Below are 23574 nucleotides of genomic sequence, written 5' to 3'. Positions count from 1 at the left end.
TGTCTATGAGGCTCCATGGGCTGCTATGGGGCACTATGGAGTAGCTATGGGGTGCTCTGGAGTCTCTTTGGGCCCCTATGGGTCACTATGGGGTGTCTATGGGGCTCTATGGGGTATCTTTGTGTTCCTATGGGTCCCTATGGGGCGCTATGTGTCACTATGTAGTGTCTATGGGGCTCTATGTGGTGGCTATGCGGTGCTGTATGGTGGCTATTTGGGTGCTTTGGGGTATCTTTGTGTTCCTATGGGGCGCTATGGGTGACTATGGGGTGCTATGGTTTGCTGTGGGGCTCTATGCGGAAGAATGGGGTCTCTATGGGGCGCTATGAGGTCCCTATGGGGCTCTATGGGGAGTCTATGGGGTGTCTTTGGGGAAATATGGGTTGTCTGTGGGGCTCTATGGGGTCTGCATGGCGTCTGTATGGGGTTCAGTGGGTCTCTATGGGGCTCTATGGGGTGTCTACAGGCACTATGGGGCGATATGGGGTGTCTATGTGGTTCAATTGGGCTCTATGGTGTGGCTGTAGGGCCTTATGTGGTGTCTATGGGGCACTGTGGGCTGCTATGGGGTGCTGTGGGGAACTATGGGGTGTCTATGGGGCTCTATGGAGCAGTATGCTGTGTCTATGGATCCCTATGGGGTGCAATGGGGTGCTGTGGGGAAAAATGGAGTGTCTATGAGGCTCCATGGGCTGCTATGGGGCACTATGGAGTAGCTATGGGGTGCTCTGGGGTCTCTTTGGGCCCCTATGGGTCACTATGTGGTGTCTATGGGGCTCTATGGGGTGGCTATGCGGTGCTGTAGGGTGGCTATTTGGGTGCTTTGGGGTGTCCTTGTGTTCCTATGGGGCGCTATGGGTGACTACGTGGTGCTATGGTTTGCTATGGGGCTCTATGCGGAAGAATCGGGTCTCTATGGGGCGCTATGAGGTCCCAATGTGGCTCTATGGGGAGTCCATGGGGTGTCTTTGGGGATCTATGGGTTGTCTGTGGGGCTCTATGGGGTCTGCATGGGGTCTGTATGGGGTTCAGTGGGTCTCTATGGGGCTCTATGGGGTGTCTACAGGCACTATGGGGCGATATGGGGTGTCTATGTGGTTCAATTGGGCTCTATGGTGTGGCTGTAGGGCCTTATGTGGTGTCTATGGGGCACTGTGGGCTGCTATGGGGTGCTGTGGGGAACTATGGGGTGTCTATGGGGCTCTATGGAGCAGTATGCTGTGTCTATGGGTCCCTATGGGGTGCAATGGGGTGCTGTGGGGCACAATGGAGTGTCTATGAGGCTCCATGGGCTGCTATGGGGCACTATGGAGTAGCTATGGGGTGCTATGGGGTCTCTTTGGGCCCCTATGGGTCACTATGGGTCACTATGTGGTGTCTATGGGGCTCTATGGGGTGGCTATGCGGTGCTGTAGGGTGGCTATGGGGTGCTTTGGGGTATCCTTGGGTTCCTATGGGGCGCTATGGGTGACTATGGGGTGCTATGGTTTGCTATGGGGTTCTATGCGGAAGAATGGGGTCTCTATGGGGCGCTATGAGGTCCCTATGGGGCTCTATGGAAAGTTTATGGGGTGTCTTTGGGGATCTATGGATTGTCTGTGGGGCTCTATGGGGTCTGCATGGGGTCTGTATGGGGTTCAGTGGGTCTCTATGGGGCTCTATGGGGTGTCTACAGGCACTATGGGGCGATATGGGGTGTCTATGTGGTTCAATTGGGCTCTATGGTGTGGCTGTAGGGCCTTATGTGGTGTCTATGGGGCACTGTGGGCTGCTATGGGGTCCTGTGGGGAACTATGCGGTGTCTATGGGGCTCTATGGAGCAGTATGCTGTGTCTATGGGGCTCTATGGAGCAGTATGCTGTGTCTATGTGTCCCTATGGGGTACAATCGGGCGCTGTGAGGCACAATGGAGTGTCTATGAGGCTCCATGGGCTGCTATGGGGCACTATGGAGTAGCTATGGGGTGCTATGGGGTCTCTTTGGGCCCCTATGGGTCACTATGGGGTGTCTATGGGGCTCTATGGGGTATCTTTGTGTTCCTATGGGTCCCTATGGGGCGCTATGTGTCACTATGTAGTGTCTATGGGGCTCTATGTGGTGGCTATGCGGTGCTGTAGGGTGGCTATTTGGGTGCTTTGGGGTATCTTTGTGTTCCTATGGGGCGCTATGGGTGACTATGGGGTGCTATGGTTTGCTATGGGGCTCTATGCGGAAGAATGGGGTCTCTATGGGGCGCTATGAGGTCCCTATGGGGCTCTATGGGGAGTCTATGGGGTGTCTTTGGGGAAATATGGGTTGTCGGTGGGGCTCTATGGGGTCTGCATGGGGTCTGTATGGGGTTCAGTGGGTCTCTATGGGGCTCTATGGGGTGTCTACAGGCACTATGGGGCGATATGGGGTGTCTATGTGGTTCAATTGGGCTCTATGGTGTGGCTGTAGGGCCTTATGTGGTGTCTAAGGGGCACTGTGGGCTGCTATGGGGTGCTGTGGGGAACTATGGGGTGTCTATGGGGCTCTATGGAGCAGTATGCTGTGTCTATGGATCCCTATGGGGTGCAATGGGGTGCTGTGGGGCACAATGGAGTGTCTATGAGGCTCCATGGGCTGCTATGGGGCACTATGGAGTAGCTATGGGGTGCTCTGGGGTCTCTTTAGGCCCCTATGGGTCACTATGGGTCACTATGTGGTGTCTATGGGGCTCTATGGGGTGGCTATGCGGTGCTGTAGGTTGGCTATGGGGTGCTTTGGGGTATCCTTGGGTTACTATGGGGCGCTATGGGTGACTATGGGGTGCTATGGTTTGCTATGGGGCTTTATGTGGAAGAATGGGGTCTCTATGGGGCGCTATGAGGTCCCTATGGGGCTCTATGGGGAGTCTATGGGGTGTCTTTGGGGATCTATGGGTTGTCTGTGGGGCTCTATAGGGTTTGCATGGGGTCTGTATGGGGTTCAGTGGGTCTCTATGGGGCTCTATGGGGTGTCTACAGGCACTATGGGGCGATATGGGGTGTCTATGTGGTTCAATTGGGCTCTATGGTGTGGCTGTAGGGCCTTATGTGGTGTCTATGGGGCACTGTGGGCTGCTATGGGGTGCTGTGGGGAACTATGGGGTGTCTATGGGGCTCTATGGAGCAGTATGCTGTGTCTATGGGTCCCTATGCGGTGCAATGGGGTGCTGTGGGGCACAATGGAGTGTCTATGAGGCTCCATGGGCTGCTATGGGGCACTATGGAGTAGCTATGGGGTGCTCTGGGGTCTCTTTGGGCCCCAATGGGTCACTATGTGGTGTCTATGGGGCTCTATGGGGTGGCTATGCGGTGCTGTAGGGTGGCTATTTGGGTGCTTTGGGGTGTCCTTGTGTTCCTATGGGGCGCTATGGGTGACTACGTGGTGCTATGGTTTGCTATGGGGCTCTATGCGGAAGAATCGGGTCTCTATAGGGCGCTATGAGGTCCCAATGTGGCTCTATGGGGAGTCCATGGGGTGTCTTTGGGGATCTATGGATTGTCTGTGGGGCTCTATGGGGTCTGCATGGGGTCTGTATGGGGTTCAGTGGGTCTCTATGGGGCTCTATGGGGTGTCTACAGGCACTATGGGGCGATATGGGGTGTCTATGTGGTTCAATTGGGCTCTATGGTGTGGCTGTAGGGCCTTATGTGGTGTCTATGGGGCACTGTGGGCTGCTATGGGGTGCTGTGGGGAACTATGCGGTGTCTATGGGGCTCTATGGAGCAGTATGCTGTGTCTGTGGGTCCCTATGGGGTGCAATGTGTTGCTGTGGGGCACAATGGAGTGTCTATGAGGCTTCATGGGCTGCTATGGGGCACTATGGAGTAGCTATGGGGTGCTCTGGGGTCTCTTTGGGCCCCTATGGGTCACTATGTGGTTTCTATGGGGCTCTATGGGGTGGCTATGCGGTGCTGTAGGGTGGCTATGGGGTGCTTTGGGGTATCCTTGGGTTCCTATGGGGCGCTATGGGTGACTATGGGGTGCTATGGTTTGCTATGGGGCTCAATGCGGAAGAATCGGGTCTCTATGGGGCGCTATGAGGTCCCTATGGGGCTCTATGGGGAGTCTATGGGGTGTCTTTGGGGATCTATGGGTTGTCTGTAGGGCTCTATGGGGTCTGCATGGGGTCTCTATGGGGCTCTATGGGGTGTCTACAGGCACTATGGGGCAATATGGGGTGTCTATGTGGTTCAATTGGGCTCTATGGTGTGGCTGTAGGGCCTTATGTGGTGTCTATGGGGCACTGTGGGCTGCTATGGGGTGCTGTGGGGAACTATGGGGTGTCTATGGGGCTCTATGGAGCAGTATGCTGTGTCTATGGGTCCCTATGGGGTGCAATGGGGTGCTGTGGGGCACAATGGAGTGTCTATGAGGCACCATGGGCTGCTATGGGGCACTATGGAGTAGCTATGGGGTGCTCTGGGGTCTCTTTGGGCCCCTATGGGTCACTATGTGTCACTATGTGGTGTCTATGGGGCTCTATGGGGTGGCTATGCGGTGCTGTAGGGTGGCTATGGGGTGCTTTGGGGTATCCTTGGGTTCCTATGGGGCGCTATGCGTGAGTATGTGGTGCTATGGTTTGCTATGGGGCTCTATGCGGAAGAATGGGGTCTCTATGGGGCGCTATGAGGTCCCTATGGGGCTCTATGGGGAGTCTATGGGGTGTCTTTGGGGATCTATGGGTTGTCTGTGGGGCTCTATGGGGTCTGCATGGGGTCTGTATGGGGTTCAGTGGGTCTCTATGGGGCTCTATGGGGTGTCTACAGGCACTATGGGGCGATATGGGGTGTCTATGTGGTTCAATTGGGCTCTATGGTGTGGCTGTAGGGCCTTATGTGGTGTCTATGGGGCACTGTGGGCTGCTATGGGGTGCTGTGGGGAACTATGCGGTGTCTATGGGGCTCTATGGAGCAGTATGCTGTGTCTATGGGTCCCTATGGGGTGCAATGGGGTGCTGTGGGGCACAATGGAGTGTCTATGAGGCTCCATGGGCTGCTATGGGGCACTATGGAGTAGCTATGGGGTGCTCTGGGGTCTCTTTGGGCCCCTATGGGTCACTATGTGGTGTCTATGGGGCTCTATGGGGTGGCTATGCGGTGCTGTAGGGTGGCTATGGGGTGCTTTTGGGTATCCTTGGGTTCCTATGGGGCGCTATGGGTGACTATGGGGTGCTATGGTTTGCTACGGGGCTCTATGCGGAAGAATCGGGTCTCTATGGGGCGCTATGAGGTCCCTATGGGGCGCTATGGGGAGTATATGGGGTGTCTTTGGGGATCTATGGGTTGTCTGTGGGGCTCTATGGGGTCTGCATGGGGTCTGTATGGGGTTCAGTGGGTCTCTATGGGGCTCTATGGGGTGTCTACAGGCACTATGGGGCGATATATGGGGTGTCTATGTGGTTCAATTGGGCTCTATGGTGTGGCTGTAGGGCCTTATGTGGTGTCTATGGGGCACTGTGGGCTGCTATGGGGTGCTGTGGGGAACTATGGGGTGTCTATGGGGCTCTATGGAGCAGTATGCTGTGTCTATGGGTCCCTATGGGGTGCAATGGGGTGCTGTGGGGCACAATGGAGTGTCTATGAGGCACCATGGGCTGCTATGGGGCACTATGGAGTAGCTATGGGGTGCTCTGGGGTCTCTTTGGGCCCCTATGGGTCACTATGTGTCACTATGTGGTGTCTATGGGGCTCTATGGGGTGGCTATGCGGTGCTGTAGGGTGGCTATGGGGTGCTTTGGGGTATCCTTGGGTTCCTATGGGGCGCTATGGGTGAGTATGTGGTGCTATGGTTTGCTATGGGGCTCTATGCGGAAGAATGGGGTCTCTATGGGGCGCTATGAGGTCCCTATGGGGCTCTATGGGGAGTCTATGGGGTGTCTTTGGGGATCTATGGGTTGTCTGTGGGGCTCTATGGGGTCTGCATGGGGTCTGTATGGGGTTCAGTGGGTCTCTATGGGGCTCTATGGGGTGTCTACAGGCACTATGGGGCGATATGGGGTGTCTATGTGGTTCAATTGGGCTCTATGGTGTGGCTGTAGGGCCTTATGTGGTGTCTATGGGGCACTGTGGGCTGCTATGGGGTGCTGTGGGGAACTACGGGGTGTCTATGGGGCTCTATGGAGCAGTATGCTGTGTCTATGGGTCCCAATGGGATGCAATGGGGTGCTGTGGGGACCAATGGAGTGTCTATGAGGCTCCATGGGCTGCTATGGGGCACTATGGAGTAGCTATGGGGTGCTATGGGGTCTCTTTGGGCCCCTATGGGTCACTATGGGGTGTCTATGGGGCTCTATGGGGTATCTTTGTGTTCCTATGGGTCCCTATGGGGCGCTATGTGGTGTCTATGGGGCTCTATGTGGTGGCTATGCGGTGCTGTAGGGTGGCTATTTGGGTGCTTTGTGGTATCCTTGTGTTCCTATGGGGCGCTATGGGTGACTATGGGGTGCTATGGTTTGCTATGGGGCTCTATGCGGAAGAATGGGGTCTCTATGGGGCGCTATGAGGTCCCTATGGGGCGTCTATGGGGTGTCTTTGGGGATCTATGGGTTGTCTGTGGGGCTCTATGGGGTCTGCATGGGTCTGTATGGGGTTCAGTGGGTCTCTATGGGGCTCTATGGGGTGTCTACAGGCACTATGGGGCGATATGGGGTGTCTATGTGGTTCAATTGGGCTCTATGGTGTGGCTGTAGGGCCTTATGTGGTGTCTATGGGGCACTGTGGGCTGCTATGGGGTGCAGTGGGGAACTATGGGGTGTCTATGGGGCTCTATGGAGCAGTATGCTGTGTCTATGGGTCCCTATGGGGTGCAATGGGGTGCTGTGGGGCACAATGGAGTGTCTATGAGGCTCCATGGGCTGCTATGGGGCACTATGGAGTAGCTATGGGGTGCTCTGGGGTCTCTTTGGGCCCCTATGGGTCACTATGTGGTGTCTATGGGGCTCTATGGGGTGGCTATGCGGTGCTGTAGGGTGGCTATGGGGTGCTTTGGGGTATCCTTGGGTTCCTATGGGGCGCTATGGGTGACTATGGGGTGCTATGGTTTGCTATGGGGCTCTATGCGGAAGAATCGGGTCTCTATGGGGCGCTATGAGGTCCCTATGGGGCTCTATGGGGAGTCTATGGGGTGTCTTTGGGGATCTATGGGTTGTCTGTGGGGCTCTATGGGGTCTGCATGGGGTCTGTATGGGGTTCAGTGGGTCTCTATGGGGCTCTATGGGGTGTCTACAGGCACTATGGGGCGATATGGGGTGTCTATGTGGTTCAATTGGGCTCTATGGTGTGGCTGTAGGGCCTTATGTGGTGTCTATGGGGCACTGTGGGCTGCTATGGGGTGCTGTGGGGAACTATGGGGTGTCTATGGGGCTCTATGGAGCAGTATGCTGTGTCTATGGGTCCCAATGGGGTGCAATGGGGTGCTGTGGGGCACAATGGAGTGTCTATGAGGCACCATGGGCTGCTATGGGGCACTATGGAGTAGCTATGGGGTGCTCTGGGGTCTCTTTGGGCCCCTATGGGTCACTATGTGTCACTATGTGGTGTCTATGGGGCGGCTATGCGGTGCTGTAGGGTGGCTATGGGGTGCTTTGGGGTATCCTTGGGTTCCTATGGGGCGCTATGGGTGAGTATGTGGTGCTATGGTTTGCTATGGGGCTCTATGAGGAAGAATGGGGTCTCTATGGGTCGCTATGAGGTCCCTATGGGGCTCTATGGGGAGTCTATGGGGTGTGTTTGGGGATCTATGGGTTGTCTGTGGGGCTCTATGGGGTCTGCATGGGGTCTGTATGGGGTTCAGTGGGTCTCTATGGGGCTCTATGGGGTGTCTACAGGCACTATGGGGCGATATGGGTTGTCTATGTGGTTCAATTGGGCTCTATGGTGTGGCTGTAGGGCCTTAAGTGGTGTCTATGGGGCACTGTGGGCTGCAATGGGGTGCTGTGGGGAACTATGGGGTGTCTATGGGGCTCTATGGAGCAGTATGCTGTGTCTATGGGTCCCAATGGGATGCAATGGGGTGCTGTGGGGACCAATGGAGTGTCTATGAGGCTCCATGGGCTGCTATGGGGCACTATGGAGTAGCTATGGGGTGCTATGGGGTCTCTTTGGGCCCCTATGGGTCACTATGGGGTGTCTATGGGGCTCTATGGGGTATCTTTGTGTTCCTATGGGTCCCTATGGGGCGCTATGTGGTGTCTATGGGGCTCTATGTGGTGGCTATGCGGTGCTGTAGGGTGGGTATTTGGGTGCTTTGGGGTATCCTTGTGTTCCTATGGGGCGCTATGGGTGACTATGGGGTGCTATGGTTTGCTATGGGGCTCTATGCGGAAGAATGGGGTCTCTATGGGGCGCTATGAGGTCCCTATGGGGCGTCTATGGGGTGTCTTTGGGGATCTATGGGTTGTCTGTGGGGCTCTATGGGGTCTGCATGGGGTCTGTATGGGGTTCAGTGGGTCTCTATGGGGCTCTATGGGGTGTCTACAGGCACTATGGGGCGATATGGGGTGTCTATGTGGTTCAATTGGGCTCTATGGTGTGGCTGTAGGGCCTTATGTGGTGTCTATGGGGCACTGTGGGCTGCTATGGGGTGCTGTGGGGAACTATGGGGTGTCTATGGGGCTCTATGGAGCAGTATGCTGTGTCTATGGGTCCCTATGGGGTGCAATGGGGTGCTGTGGGGCACAATGGAGTGTCTATGAGGCTCCATGGGCTGCTATGGGGCACTATGGAGTAGCTATGGGGTGCTCTGGGGTCTCTTTGGGCCCCTATGGGTCACTATGTGGTGTCTATGGGGCTCTATGGGGTGGCTATGCGGTGCTGTAGGGTGGCTATGGGGTGCTTTGGGGTATCCTTGGGTTCCTATGGGGCGCTATGGGTGACTATGGGGTGCTATGGTTTGCTATGGGGCTCTATGCGGAAGAATCAGGTCTCTATGGGGCGCTATGAGGTCCCTATGGGGCTCTATGGGGAGTCTATGGGGTGTGTTTGGGGATCTATGGGTTGTCTGTGGGGCTCTATGGGGTCTGCATGGGGTCTGTATGGGGTTCAGTGGGTCTCTATGGGGCTCTATGGGGTGTCTACAGGCACTATGGGGCGATATGGGGTGTCTATGTGGTTCAATTGGGCTCTATGGTGTGGCTGTAGGGCCTTATGTGGTGTCTATGGGGCACTGTGGGCTGCTATGGGGTGCTGTGGGGAACTATGGGGTGTCTATGGGGCTCTATGGAGCAGTATGCTGTGTCTATGGGTCCCAATGGGGTGCAATGGGGTGCTGTGGGGCACAATGGAGTGTCTATGAGGCACCATGGGCTGCTATGGGGCACTATGGAGTAGCTATGGGGTGCTCTGGGGTCTCTTTGGGCCCCTATGGGTCACTATGTGTCACTATGTGGTGTCTATGGGGCTCTATGGGGTGGCTATGCGGTGCTGTAGGGTGGCTATGGGGTGCTTTGGGGTATCCTTGGGTTCCTATGGGGCGCTATGGGTGAGTATGTGGTGCTATGGTTTGCTATGGGGCTCTATGAGGAAGAATGGGGTCTCTATGGGTCGCTATGAGGTCCCTATGGGGCTCTATGGGGAGTCTATGGGGTGTGTTTGGGGATCTATGGGTTGTCTGTGGGGCTCTATGGGGTCTGCATGGGGTCTGTATGGGGTTCAGTGGGTCTCTATGGGGCTCTATGGGGTGTCTACAGGCACTATGGGGCGATATGGGTTGTCTATGTGGTTCAATTGGGCTCTATGGTGTGGCTGTAGGGCCTTAAGTGGTGTCTATGGGGCACTGTGGGCTGCAATGGGGTGCTGTGGGGAACTATGGGGTGTCTATGGGGCTCTATGGAGCAGTATGCTGTGTCTATGGGTCCCTATGGGGTGCAATGGGGTGCTGTGGGGCAGAATGGAGTGTCTATGAGGCTCCATGGGGCACTATGGAGTAGCTATGGGGTGTCTATGGGGCTCTATGGGGTATCTTTGTGTTCCTATGGGGCGCTATGGGTGACTATGGGGTTGCTATGGGATTCTTTGAGGCACTTTCGGTCTCAATGGTGTCTTTATGGGTCTCAATTTATCCTTATGGCTCCCAATGACTGTCTATGGGTCTCTATGTGTCCCTATGGGTCCCAGTGTCTGTCAATGTGTCCCTATGGGTCCCAGTGTCTCTCTATGGGTCCCAATGTCTTCCTCTGGATCTCTATGGGTCCCTATGGGTCCCAGCGTCTCTCTATGTCCCCCTGTCTAGGTGGTAACTATACAGATGGTAACAAAGATGGTAACAAATTGTACAGAGGTTCTAAGCGAGAGAGAAACTCACCAGTGGTGATGCCTTCGCTGAGGAAGCTGGGGCGGTCTTCACTGCAGAGCGATGTCCAAGAGATGCTGCCTCACAGAATCACAGAATTCTCAAGGTTGGAAAAGGGCTGCCAGCTTTTGTAGGAGAATAGCATGGGAGACAGTTGTGAAGGCTTTGCTGAAGTCCAAGTAGAGCACATCAACAGCCTTTCTTTCTTTCCTTCATCCATCAGATGGGTCACAGGATCGTCGAAGGAGATCAGATTGGTCAAGCAGGAGCTGCCCTTCACGAACCCATGCTGGCTAGGTCTGATCTCCTGCTCATCCCACACCTGCCACATCTGTCATCTCCCTCAAGACAATTCGTTCCATTCCCTTCCCTGGCACCGAGGTCAGGCTAACAGGCCTGGAGTTGCCCGGATCCTCCTGACAACCTTGCTTGGAAATGGGAGTCACGTTGGCAAGCCTCCAGTCTTCTGGGACCTCACCCGGTAACAGGGAGCTCGGAAAGATAATGGAAAGCGGCTCGAGTGAGGGTCAGCCCTTAAATGAGGTCTCAGAGGAGGTGGAGTCGAGCTCCAGCCCTCCCGGGAGCACAGCTCCATTACTCTCACCTGTGCTCCCGCAGCTGACCCCACACTTGCCTCAGCTGATTAATCAGAGGTTCAGGCTGTGATTACCAATCTCCCACACAGCCCCTGTGGGTCCCAATGTTTCCCTATGGATCTCTGGGTGTCCCTATAGGACTCTATGGGGTTATTATGCCTCTAAATGGGTCCCTATATGTCTCTATGTCTCTCTATGGGGTCCCTATGTGTCCCAATGTCCCCCTATGGATCTCTATGTATCCATATGGGTCCCAGTGACTACCTTTGGGTCACTAATGAGTCACTATGTGTCCCAACGTCTCCCCTATGGGTTGCTATGTGCCTCTGTGGGGTCTCTTATGGGTATCTCTGGACCCAAATGTATTCCTATGGGTACCTATGGGTTTCAGTGTGGTCCCTATGTGCCTCTATGGGGTCTCTTATGGGTCTCAGCAGTGTCCCTATGTGTCTCTATGGGTCTCACTGTCCCCCACTGTAATCCATGAGATCCCTATGTGTCCCAATGTCACCCTATGGGTCCCAGTGTCTCCCTATGGGTCACTATGTGTCCCTATGTGTCCCAATGTCCCCCCTTTGGGTTGCTATGTGCCTCTATGGGTTCTCTATGGGGCTCTATGGGGTGCCTATGGAGCTCTATGGGGTTCTATGGGGCGTTCTGAGGTTTCTATGGGGTGTCTATGGAACGCTATGGTGTGTCTATGTGGCAAAATGAGTTTCTATGGGTGGCTATGGGAGCTCTATGGGGCACAATGGGTGTCCTACGGGGCTCTATGGGATGTCTATGGGGCTCTATGGCGCGGCTATATGTCCTTATGTGGTGTCTATGTGGCACTATGTTGTGCTATGGGGTGCTGTGAGGCACTATGGGGTGCTATGGGGCTCTATGGAGCAGTATAGGGTGTCTATGGGTCCCTATGGGGTGCAATGGGGCGCTGTGGGGCACAAGGGAGTGTCTATGAGGCTCCATGGGCTGCTATGGGGCACTATGGAGTAGCTATGGGGTGCTATGTGGTCTCTTTGGGCCCCTATGGGTCACTATGTGGTGTCTATGGGGCTCTATGGGGTGGCTATGCGGTGCTGTAGGGTGGCTATTGGGTGCTTTGGGGTATCCTTGAGTTCCTATGGGGCACTATGGGTGACTATGGGGTGCTATGGTTTGCTATGCGGCTCTATGCGGAAGAATGGGGTCTCTATGGGGCGCTATGAGGTCCCTATGGGGCTCTATGGGGAGTCTATGGGGTGTCTTTGGGGATCTATGGGTTGTCTGTGGGGCTCTATGGGGTCTGCATGGGGTCTGTATGGGGTTCAGTGGGTCTCTATGGGGCTCTATGGGGTGTCTACAGGCACTATGGGGCGATATGGGGTGTCTATTTGGTTCAACTGGGCTCTATGTTGTGGCTGTAGGGCCTTATGTGGTGTCTATGGGGCACTGTGGGCTGCTATGGGGTGCTGTGGGGAACTATGGGGTGTCTATGGGGCTCTATGGAGCAGTATGCTGTGTCTATGGGTCCCTATGGGGTGCAATGGGGTGCTGTGGGGCACAATGGAGTGTCTATGAGGCTCCATGGGCTGCTATGGGGCACTATGGAGTAGCTATGGGGTGCTCTGGGGTCTCTTTGGGCCCCTATGGGTCACTATGGGGTGTCTATGGGGCTCCATGGGGTATCTTTGTGTTCCTATGGGGCGCTATGGGTGACTATGGGGTCGCTATGGGTTTCTTTGAGGAAGTACCAACTCCTGCCCAACGTGTGATATCTCCTGCACTACAAGTTCCAAGACTTGCCCCACAAGTTCCACCTACCATCCCACAAGTGCCACCTCCCGACCCACAAGTGCCACCTCCTGCCGTGCAAGTGCCAGCTCCTGCCCCGAAAGTGCCAGATCCTGCTCCACATGTGCCACCTCTCGCCCCACAAGTTCCAGCTCCCGCCCCATAAGTGCCACCTCCCTCTCCACAAATTCCACCTCCCGCCCACAAGTGCCACATCGCTCCCCACAAGTGCCACCTCCTGCCCCACTAGTGCCACCTCCCGCCCCACAAGTGCCAACTCCAGCCCAACAAGTGCAACCTCCCACCCCACAAGTACCAAATCCTGCCCCACAACTTCCACCTCCTGCCCCAGAAGTGCCATCTCCTGCCCCACATGTGTCACCTCCTGCCCCACATCATCCACCTCCAAACCCATAAATGCCACCTCCTGCACAACAAGTGCCACCTCCTGCCCAACAAGTGCCATTTCATACCCCACAGGTTCCAAATCCTACCCCACTGGTGCCATTTCCTGCCCCACAAGTGCCATTTCCCCCCCCACATGTGCCAACTCCTGCCTTACAAGTTTCACCTCCCACACCACAAATTCCACCTCCCACCCCACAAGTTCCACCTCCTGCCCCAAAAGTGCCAATTCCTGCTTCACAAGTGCCAGCTCATGCTTCACAAATGCCAGCTCATGCCCCACATCATCAACTTCCTGCCCCACAAGTGCCACCTCTAACCCCACAAAGACAGCCTCCTGCCCCACATCATCCACCTTCTGCCCCACAAGTGACAATACCTGTTCCACAAGTGCCACCTCCCGCCCCACAACTTCAACATCCCGCCACACAAGTGCCGACTCCTGGCAACGTGTGCCACGTCCTGCCCCACAAGTGCCAGCTCCTGCCCCACATGTTCCACCTACCACCCCACAAATTCCACCTCATGCCCCACAAGTGCCAACTCCCAACCCACAAATGCCAAATCCTGCAATGCAACTTCCACCTCCTGCTCGACAAGTGCCACCTCCTGCCCCACATCGTCCACCTCCCACCCAACAAGTGCCACCACCTGCCCCACAAGTGCCAATTCCTGCCCCACATGTGCCAGCTCATGCTTCACAAGTGCCAGCTCCTGCACTACATCATCCACTTCCTGCTCACAAGTGCCACCTCCTGACCGACAAAGACATCCTCCTGCCCCATAAGTGCCAATTCCTGCCCCACAAGTGCCAGTTCATGCCCCACAAGTGCCACATTATTCCACACCACTGCCTCCTCCCCCCCAAATAATCCACCTCCTACCCCACAAGTGTCACTGACTGACCAACTTCCACCTCCCGCCCCACAAGTGCCACCTCCCGCCCTACAACTGCCAAACCCTGCCCCAAAACTTCCACCTCCTGCCCAACAATTTCCAACTCGTGCCCCACAAGTACCACCTCCTGCTCCACAAGTTCCACCTCCTGCCCCATAAGTTCCACCTTACGCCCCACAAGTGCCATCTCCTGCCCCAAAAGCTCAATTTCCTGCCCCATAAGTGCCAATTTCTGCACCACAAGTGCCACCTCCTGCCCCATAAGTGCCAATTTCTGCCCCACAAGTGCCACTTCCCGCCTTACAAATGCCACCTCCTGCCCCACAACTTTCACCTCCTGCCCCACAAGTGCAACCTCCCTGCCCACGAGTGACACAATCTGCCCAAGTGCCACCTCCTGCCTCACAACTTCCACCTCCCGCCCCACAAGTGCCACCTCCTGTCTCACAATGCAATCTCCCGCCCCACAACTTCCACAACCTGCCCCACAAGTGCCACCTCCCGTCACTCAACTTCCAACTCCCGCCCCACAAGTGCCACCTCCCGCCCTACAACTTCCACCTCCCTCACAACAACTTCCACCTCCGGCCTCACAAGTTCCACATCCCGCCCCACAACTTCATTCTCCCGCCCCACAACTTCCAAATCCTGGCCCACAAGTGCGACCTCTTGCCCCACCATTACCAACTCCTGCCCCACAATTTCCACCTCCTGCCCCACAAGTGCCACAACCTGCTCCACAATTTCAACGTCCTGCCTTACAAGTGCCACATTCTGCCCCACAAGTGTAGGCTCCTGCTCCACAAGTGCCACCTCCCGAACCACAACCTCAACCTCTGGCCCCACAAGTCCCACCTCCCGCCCCACAAGTGCCACATCCCGCCCACAAGTGCCACCACCCGCCCCACAAGTGCCACCTTCTGTTCCACAACTTCCACCTCCTGCCCCACAAGTGTTGCATTTTGCCCCACAAGTGCCACCTCCCGCCTCACAAGTGCCACCTACCGACCCACAAGTGCCAACTCCTGCCCCGCAACTTCCATCTCCTGCTCCACAAGTGCCACCTCGAACCGCACAATTGCCACCTCCTTCCCCATATCAACCACCTCCCATCCAACAAGTGCCACCTCCTGCCCCACAAGTGCCACCTCCTGCCCTACAACTTCCACCTCCTGGCCCACAAGTGCCACCTCCTGCCCTACAACTTCCACCTCCTGGCCCACAAGTGCCACCTCCCGCCCTACAACTGCCAAACCCTGCCCCAAAACTTCCACCTCCTGCCCAGCAATTTCCAACTCGTGCCCCACAATTGCCACCTCCTGCCACACAAATGCCACCTTCTGCCTCAAAATGCCACCTCCTGCCCAACAACTCCAACCTCCCGCCCCACAAGTACCACCTCCTGCTCCACAAGTTCCACGTCCTGCCCCATAAGTTCCACCTTACGCCCCACAAGTGCCATCTCCTGCCCCAAAAGCTCAATTTCCTGCCCCATCAGTGCCACCTCCCGCACCACAAGTGCCACCTCCTGCCCCATAAGTGCCAATTTCTGCCCCACAAGTGCCACTTCCCGCCTTACAAATTCCACCTCCCACCCCACATTACCACCTCCTGCCCCAAAAGTGCCAATTCCTGCTTCACAAGTGCCAGCTCATGCTTCACAAATGCCAGCTCATTCCCCACATCATCAACTTCCTGCCCCACAAGTGCCACCTCTAACCCCACAAAGACAGCCTCCTGCCCCACATCATCCACCTCCTGCCCCACAAGTGCCAATTCCTGCCCCACAAGTGCCAGCTCATGCCCCACAAGTGCCACCTCCTACCCCACAAAGACCACCTCCTGCCCCACATCATCCACCTCCTCCCTCACAAGTGACAATACCTGTTAGACAAGTGCAACCTCCAGCCCCACAACTTCAACATCCCGCCACACAAGTGCCGACTCCTGGCAACGTGTGCCACATCCTGCCCCACAAGTGTCAACTCCTGCCCCACATCGTCCACCTCCCATCCAACAAGTGCCACCTCCTGCCCCACAAGTGCCAGCTCATGCTCCACAAGTGCCAGCTCCTGCCCCTCATCATCCACCTCCTGCCCCACAAGTGCCATCTCCTGACCCACAACATCAATCTCCAGCCCCACAAGAGCCGCCTCCTGCCCGACAAGTTACACCTGCTACAAGTTCCACAAGTGCCGCCTCCCTGCTCACGAGTGCCACATCCCGCCCCACATGTACCACCTCCTGCATCACAACTTACACCTCCCGTCCCACATGTACCACCTCCTGCATCACAACTTCCACCTCCCGCCCCACATGTACCACCTCCTGCATCACAACTTCCACCTCCCGCCCCACATGTACCACCTCCTGCATCACAACTTACACCTCCCGTCCCACATGTACCACCTCCTGCATCACAACTTACACCTCCTGCCCCACATGTACCACCTCCTGCCCTACAAGTGCCACCTCAGGCCCCACAAGTGCCCCCTCCCGCTCCACAAGTGCCACGTCCTGCCCCACAAGTGCCACCTCCCGCCCCTCTATGGCCACCTCCTGCCCCACAAGTTACACCTCTTGCCCCACAACGTCGACCCCCGCCCCACATGTGCCACCACCTGACCCACAAGTGCCAACTCCTGCCCGACAAGTGCCATTTCCTGCACCACATTTGTCGCGTCCTGCCCCACAATTGCCGGCTCCTGCCCCACAAGTGCCAACTCCTGCCCCACAAGTGCCACCTCCCGCCCCACAAGTGCCACCTCCCGCCCCACAAGTGCCACCTCCCGCCCCACTACTTCCACGTCACACCCCAAATCTTCTTACCTTCCACCCCATAAGTGCCACCTCCTGCCCCAAACCTTCAACCTACTGCCCCACAACTGCCACTTCCCCCCCAGCAATTGCCACCCCCCGCCCCACAAGTGCCTCCTCCCACCCCACAAGTGCCAACCCTTACCCCACAAGTGCTAACTCCTGCCCCACATCATCCACCAACCGCCCCACAAGTGTCACCTCCTGCCCCACAACTTCCATCTCCCACTCCACAAGTGCCACCTACTGCACAACAAATACCATCTCATGCCCCACAAATGCCACCTCCTGCCCCACAACCGCTACCTCCTGCCTCATATCATTCACCTCCCGCCCCACAATTTCCACCTCCTGCTCAACTAGTGCCACGTGCTGCCCCACAAGTTCCATTTCCCGCCCCACAAGTGCCACCTCCCGCCCCACAAGTGCCGCCTCCAGCCACACAAGTGCTAAATCGTGCCGCACAACTTCCACCTCCCGCCCCACAACTGCCACCTCCCGCCTTAAAAGTGCCACCTCCCGACACACAAGTGCCTCCTCCTGTCCCACAGTTGTCACCTCCCGCTCCACAAGTTACACCTCACCCCCCACAAGTTCTACTACCCACCCCACAAGTGCCACCTGCAGCCCCAGAAGTGTCAAATCCTGCCACACAACTTCCACATCCAGCCCCACAAGTGCCACCTCCCACCCCACAACTTCCACTTCCCGCCCAACAACAGCCTCCTCCTGCCCCACAAGTGCCTCCTCCTGCCCCACAAGTGCCACCTCCTGCCCCACAAGTGCCACTTCCTGCCCCACAAGTGCTACCTACTTCCCCACAAGTGCCACCTCCTGCCCCACATCATCCACGTCCTGCCTCACAAATGCCTCCTCCTGACCCACAATTGCCACCTGCCGCCCCACAACTTCCACCTCACGCCCCACAAGTGCCACAACCCGCCCCACAAATCCAACTCCTGACCCACAAGTTCCAGCTCCCGACCCACAAGTTCCACCTCCAGCACCACAAGTGCCACCTCCCGACCCACATGTGCCAACTTCTGCCCCACAAGTGCCAGCTCCTGCCCCTCAAGTGTCACCTCTTCCCCACAAGTGCCACCTTCTGCTCCACAAGTGCCACTTCCTGCCGCACAAGTGATACCTCCAGCCCCACAACTGCCACCACCCGCCCCACAACTTCCACCTCCCGCCTCACAAGTGCAACCTCCAGGCCCACAAGTGCCACCTCCAGATCCACAAGAATTAACTCCTGCCCCACAAGTGCTACCTCCTGCCCTTCAAGAGCCACTTCTTGCCCCACAAGTAACATTTCCTGCCCCACAAGTGCCAACCCCTGCCCAACAAGTGCTATGACCCAGCCCACAAGTGCCAACTCCTGCCCTACTAGTGCCACCTCCCGCACCACAAGTGCCACCACCCTCCCCACAACTTCAACCTCCTTCCCCAAAACATCCACCTCCCGCCCCACAGCTGTCATCATCTGTCCCACAACTTCCACCTCACGCCCCACAAGTGCCACCTCCCGCCCCACAAGTGCCACAACCCGCCCCACAAATCCAACTGCTGACCCACAAGTTCCACCTCCCGCCCCACAAGTTCCACCTCCCGCCCCACAAGTTCCACCTCCCGCCCCACAAGTGCCACCTCCCGCCCCACAAGTGCCACCTCCCGACCCACATAATCCACGTCCTGCTCCAAAATTGCCACCTCCTGCCCCACAAGTGCCACCTCCAGCCCACCAGTTCCACCGCCCGCCCCACAAGTACCACCTCCTGACCCACAAGTACCACTACGTGACCCACAATTGCCACCTCCCGTCTCACAATTGCAACTCTCGCCCAACAAGTGCCACCTCCTGCCCCACAATTGCCACCAGCCCCCAACAAGTGCCACCTCCCGCCCCACAAGTACCACATCCCACCCCACAAGTGCAACCTCCTGCCCCACAAGTGCCAACTCTCGCCCCACAAGTGCCAACTCCTGCCCCACAACATCCACCTCACGCTCCAAAAGTGCCACCTCCTGCCCCACAAGTGCTACTTCCTGCCTTACAAGTGCCACTTCCCACTGCACAAGTGACACCTCCAGCCCCACAGCTGCCACAACCCGCCCCACAACTTCCACATCCCGCCTCACAACTGCAAGCTCCTGCCCCACAATTGCCACCTCCTACCACACAAGTGCCAACTCCTGCCCCACAAGTGCCACCTCATGTCCCTCAATTTTCACCTTATGCCCCAAAAGTGCCACCTCCCGCCCAACAAGTGCAACATCTCGCCCCACTAGTGCCACGTCCCGGCCCAAAATTGCTACCTCCTGCCCCACATCATTCACCTCCTGTTCCACAAATGTCACCTCCTGACCCACAACTTCCACCTCCTGCCCCACAAGTGCCACCTCCTGCCCCACAAGTGCCACCTCCCACCCCACAAGTGCCACGTCCTTCCCAATTGCCACGTCCTGTCCCACAAGTGCCACCTCCTGCCGTACAAGTGCCACCCTCTGCCCCACAATTGCCACTTCTTGCCCCACAATTGCCAATTCTTGCCCCACAACTTCCACCTCCCACCCCATAACTTCCACCTCCCGTCCCACAGCTTCCACATCCTGCCCCACAAGTGCCCGATCCTGCCCCAGAAGTACCACCACCTGACCCACAAGTGCCAACTCCTGCCCCACAAGTGCCACCTCGCATCCCGCAAGTGCCACATCCCGCCCCACAAGTTCCACCTCCTGCCCCACAAGTGCCAATTCCTGCCCCACAAGTGCCAGCTCATGCCCCACAAGTGCCACCTGCTGCCCCACAAGTGCCAACTCCTGCCCCACATGTTCCACCTACCACCCCACAAATTCCAACTCCTGCCCCACAAGTGCCAGCTCCTGCCCGACAAGAGCCACTTCCTGCCCCACAAGTACCTCTTCCCTCCCAACAAGTTCCAATTTCCGCCCCACAAGTGCCACCTCCTTCTGCTCAAGTTCCACCTCCTGCCCTAAAAGCTCCATTTCCTGCCCCAGAAGTGCCACCTCCCGCCCCACAAATGCAACCTCCTGCCCCACAAGTGCCACATTTCACCCCACAAATGCCACCTCCCGCTCCACAACTTCCACCTCCTGCCCCACAAGTGCCAGCTGCTGCTCCACATCATCCAACTCCCGCCCCACAAGTGCCATGTCCAGCCCCACAACATCTGCCTCCTGCCCCAAAAGTGTCAACTCCTGCCCCATAAGTTCCATATCCCGCCCCAAAAGTGCCACCTCCCACCCCACAAGTGCCACCTCCTGCCCCACAAGTTCCAACTCTCGTCTAACAAGTGCCACCTCCTGCCCAACATTTACCACCTCCCGCTCCACAAGTGCCACCTCCTGCCCAACAAGTGCCATTTCTTACCCCACATGTTCCAACTCCTGCCCCACAGGTGCCATTTCCTGCCCCACAAGTACCACCTCCTGTCCCACATTTACCAACTCCTGCCCCACAAGTGCCATTTCCTGCCCCACATCTGTTGCATACCACCCCACAAATTCCACCTCCCGCCACACAAGTGCCACCTCCCACTTCACAACTTTCACATCCTGCCCTACAAGTGCCACCTCCCGCCATAAAATGCCACCTCCCGTCCCTCTATCACCACCTCCTGCCCCACAAGTTACACCCCCACCCCACAGGTACCACCACCTGCCCCACAAGTACCACCTCCTGCAAACAAATGCCATTTCTTAAACCACAGGTCCAAACTCCTGCCCCACAAGTGCCACCTCCTGTCCCACATGTGCCACCTCCTGCCCCACAAGTGCCACCTCCCGACCGACAAATGCCACCTCCCGCCAAACAACTGACACCTCCTGCCCCACAAGTGTCACCTCCTGCCCAACAAGTTCCACCTCTTGACCTACAAGTGCCACCTCCTGCCCCATAAGTTTCACCTCTCGCCCAACAAATGCCACCACCTCCCCCAAAAGCGCCACCTCCTGCCCCACAGGTGCCATTTCCTGCCCCACAACATCCACCTCCCACGCACAAGTGCAACCTACCGCCCCACAACTTCCACCTCCTGCCCCACAAGTGCCAACACCTGCCCCACAAGTGCCAACACCTGCCCCACAAGTGCCACCTCCTGCCCCGCCAGTGCCACCTGTCACCCTGCATGTCCAGCTCCTGCCCCACAAGTGCCAGCTCATGCTTCACAAGTGCCAGCTCCTGCCCCACAAAGACAGCCTCCTGCCCCACATCATCCACCTCCTCCCCCACAAGTGACAATACTTGTTCTACAAGTGCCACCTCCCGCCCCACAAATGCCAAATCCTGCCCTGCAACTTCCACCTCCTGCCCCACAAGTGCCAATTCCTGCCCCACAAGTTCCAGCTCATGCTTCACAAGTGCCAGCTCCTGCCCCACATCATCCACTTCCTGCTCACATGTGCCACCTCCTGTCCGACAAAGACCACCTCCTGCCCCACATCATCCACCCCCTGCCCCACAAGTGCCACCTCCTGCCCCACATCATCCACCCCCTGCCCCACAAGTGCCACCTCCTGCCCCACAACGACCACACCCTGCACCACAAGTGCCAATTCCTGCCCTACAAGTGCCAGCTCATTCCCCTGAAGTGCCAGCTCCTGCCCCACAAGTGCCACAGTTTGACACACCACTGCAACCTCCCCCCCAAAATAATCCACCTCCTGCCCCACAAGTGTCACTGACCGCCCAGCTTCCTCCTCCTGACACACAACTGCAACCTCCTGCCCCACAAGTGCCAGCTCCTGCCCGACAAGAGCCACTTCCTGCCCCACAAGTACCTATTCCCTCCCAACAAGTTCCAATTTCCGCCCCACAAGTGCCACCTCCTGCCCCACAAGTGCCACCTCCTGCCCCACAAGTTCCAACTCTCGTCTAACAAGTGCCACCTCCTGCCCAACATTTACCACCTCCCGCTCCACAAGTGCCACCTCCTGCCCAACAAGTGCCATTTCTTACCCCACATGTTCCAACTCCTGCCCCACAGGTGCCATTTCCTGCCCCACAAGTACCACCTCCTGTCCCACATTTACCAACTCCTGCCCCACAAGTGCCATTTCCTGCCCCACATCTGTTGCATACCACCCCACAAATTCCACCTCCCGCCACACAAGTGCCACCTCCCGCTTCACAACTTCCACATCCTGCCCTACAAGTGCCACCTCCCGCCATAAAATGCCACCTCCCGTCCCTCTATCACCACCTCCTGCCCCACAAGTTACACCCCCACCCCACAGGTACCACCACCTGCCCCACAAGTACCACCTCCTGCAAACAAATGCCATTTCTTAAACCACAGGTCCAAACTCCTGCCCCACAAGTGCCACCTCCTGTCCCACATGTGCCACCTCCTGCCCCACAAGTGCCACCTCCCGACCGACAAATGCCACCTCCCGCCAAACAACTGACACCTCCTGCCCCACAAGTGTCACCTCCTGCCCAACAAGTTCCACCTCTTGACCTACAAGTGCCACCTCCTGCCCCATAAGTTTCACCTCTCGCCCAACAAATGCCACCACCTCCCCCAAAAGCGCCACCTCCTGCCCCACAGGTGCCATTTCCTGCCCCACAACATCCACCTCCCACGCACAAGTGCAACCTACCGCCCCACAACTTCCACCTCCTGCCCCACAAGTGCCAACACCTGCCCCACAAGTGCCAACACCTGCCCCACAAGTGCCACCTCCTGCCCCGCCAGTGCCACCTGTCACCCTGCATGTCCAGCTCCTGCCCCACAAGTGCCAGCTCATGCTTCACAAGTGCCAGCTCCTGCCCCACAAAGACAGCCTCCTGCCCCACATCATCCACCTCCTCCCCCACAAGTGACAATACTTGTTCTACAAGTGCCACCTCCCGCCCCACAAATGCCAAATCCTGCCCTGCAACTTCCACCTCCTGCCCCACAAGTGCCAATTCCTGCCCCACAAGTTCCAGCTCATGCTTCACAAGTGCCAGCTCCTGCCCCACATCATCCACTTCCTGCTCACATGTGCCACCTCCTGTCCGACAAAGACCACCTCCTGCCCCACATCATCCACCCCCTGCCCCACAAGTGCCACCTCCTGCCCCACATCATCCACCCCCTGCCCCACAAGTGCCACCTCCTGCCCCACAACGACCACACCCTGCACCACAAGTGCCAATTCCTGCCCTACAAGTGCCAGCTCATTCCCCTGAAGTGCCAGCTCCTGCCCCACAAGTGCCACAGTTTGACACACCACTGCAACCTCCCCCCCAAAATAATCCACCTCCTGCCCCACAAGTGTCACTGACCGCCCAGCTTCCTCCTCCTGACACACAACTGCAACCTCCTGCCCCACAAGTGCCAGCTCCTGCCCGACAAGAGCCACTTCCTGCCCCACAAGTACCTATTCCCTCCCAACAAGTTCCAATTTCCGCCCCACAAGTGCCAACTCCTGCCCCACAAGTGCAACCTCCTGCCCCACGAATGCCACCTTTCGCCCCACAAATGCCACCTCCCGCTCCACAACTTCCACCTCCTGCCCCACAAGTGCCACCTCCTGACGCACTAGTGCCACCTAACGCCCAACATCTACCACCTCCCACCCCACAAGTGCCACCTCCCGCCCTAAAACTTCCACCTTCTGCCCCACAAGTGCCACCTCCTGCCCCACAAATGCCACCTCCTGCCCCACAAAGACAGCCTCCTGCCCCACATCATCCTACTCCTGCCCCACAAGTGCCAATTCCTGCCCCACAAGTGCCACCTCTTGCCCCACAAGTGCCACCTCTAACCCCACAAGTGCCACC

Source organism: Coturnix japonica, chromosome 10 (assembly GCF_054131305.1).
Source record: "Coturnix japonica strain WE chromosome 10, WE-NBRP24, whole genome shotgun sequence".
NCBI lineage: Eukaryota > Metazoa > Chordata > Aves > Galliformes > Phasianidae > Coturnix > Coturnix japonica.
This window is presented reverse-complemented; position numbering follows the sequence as displayed.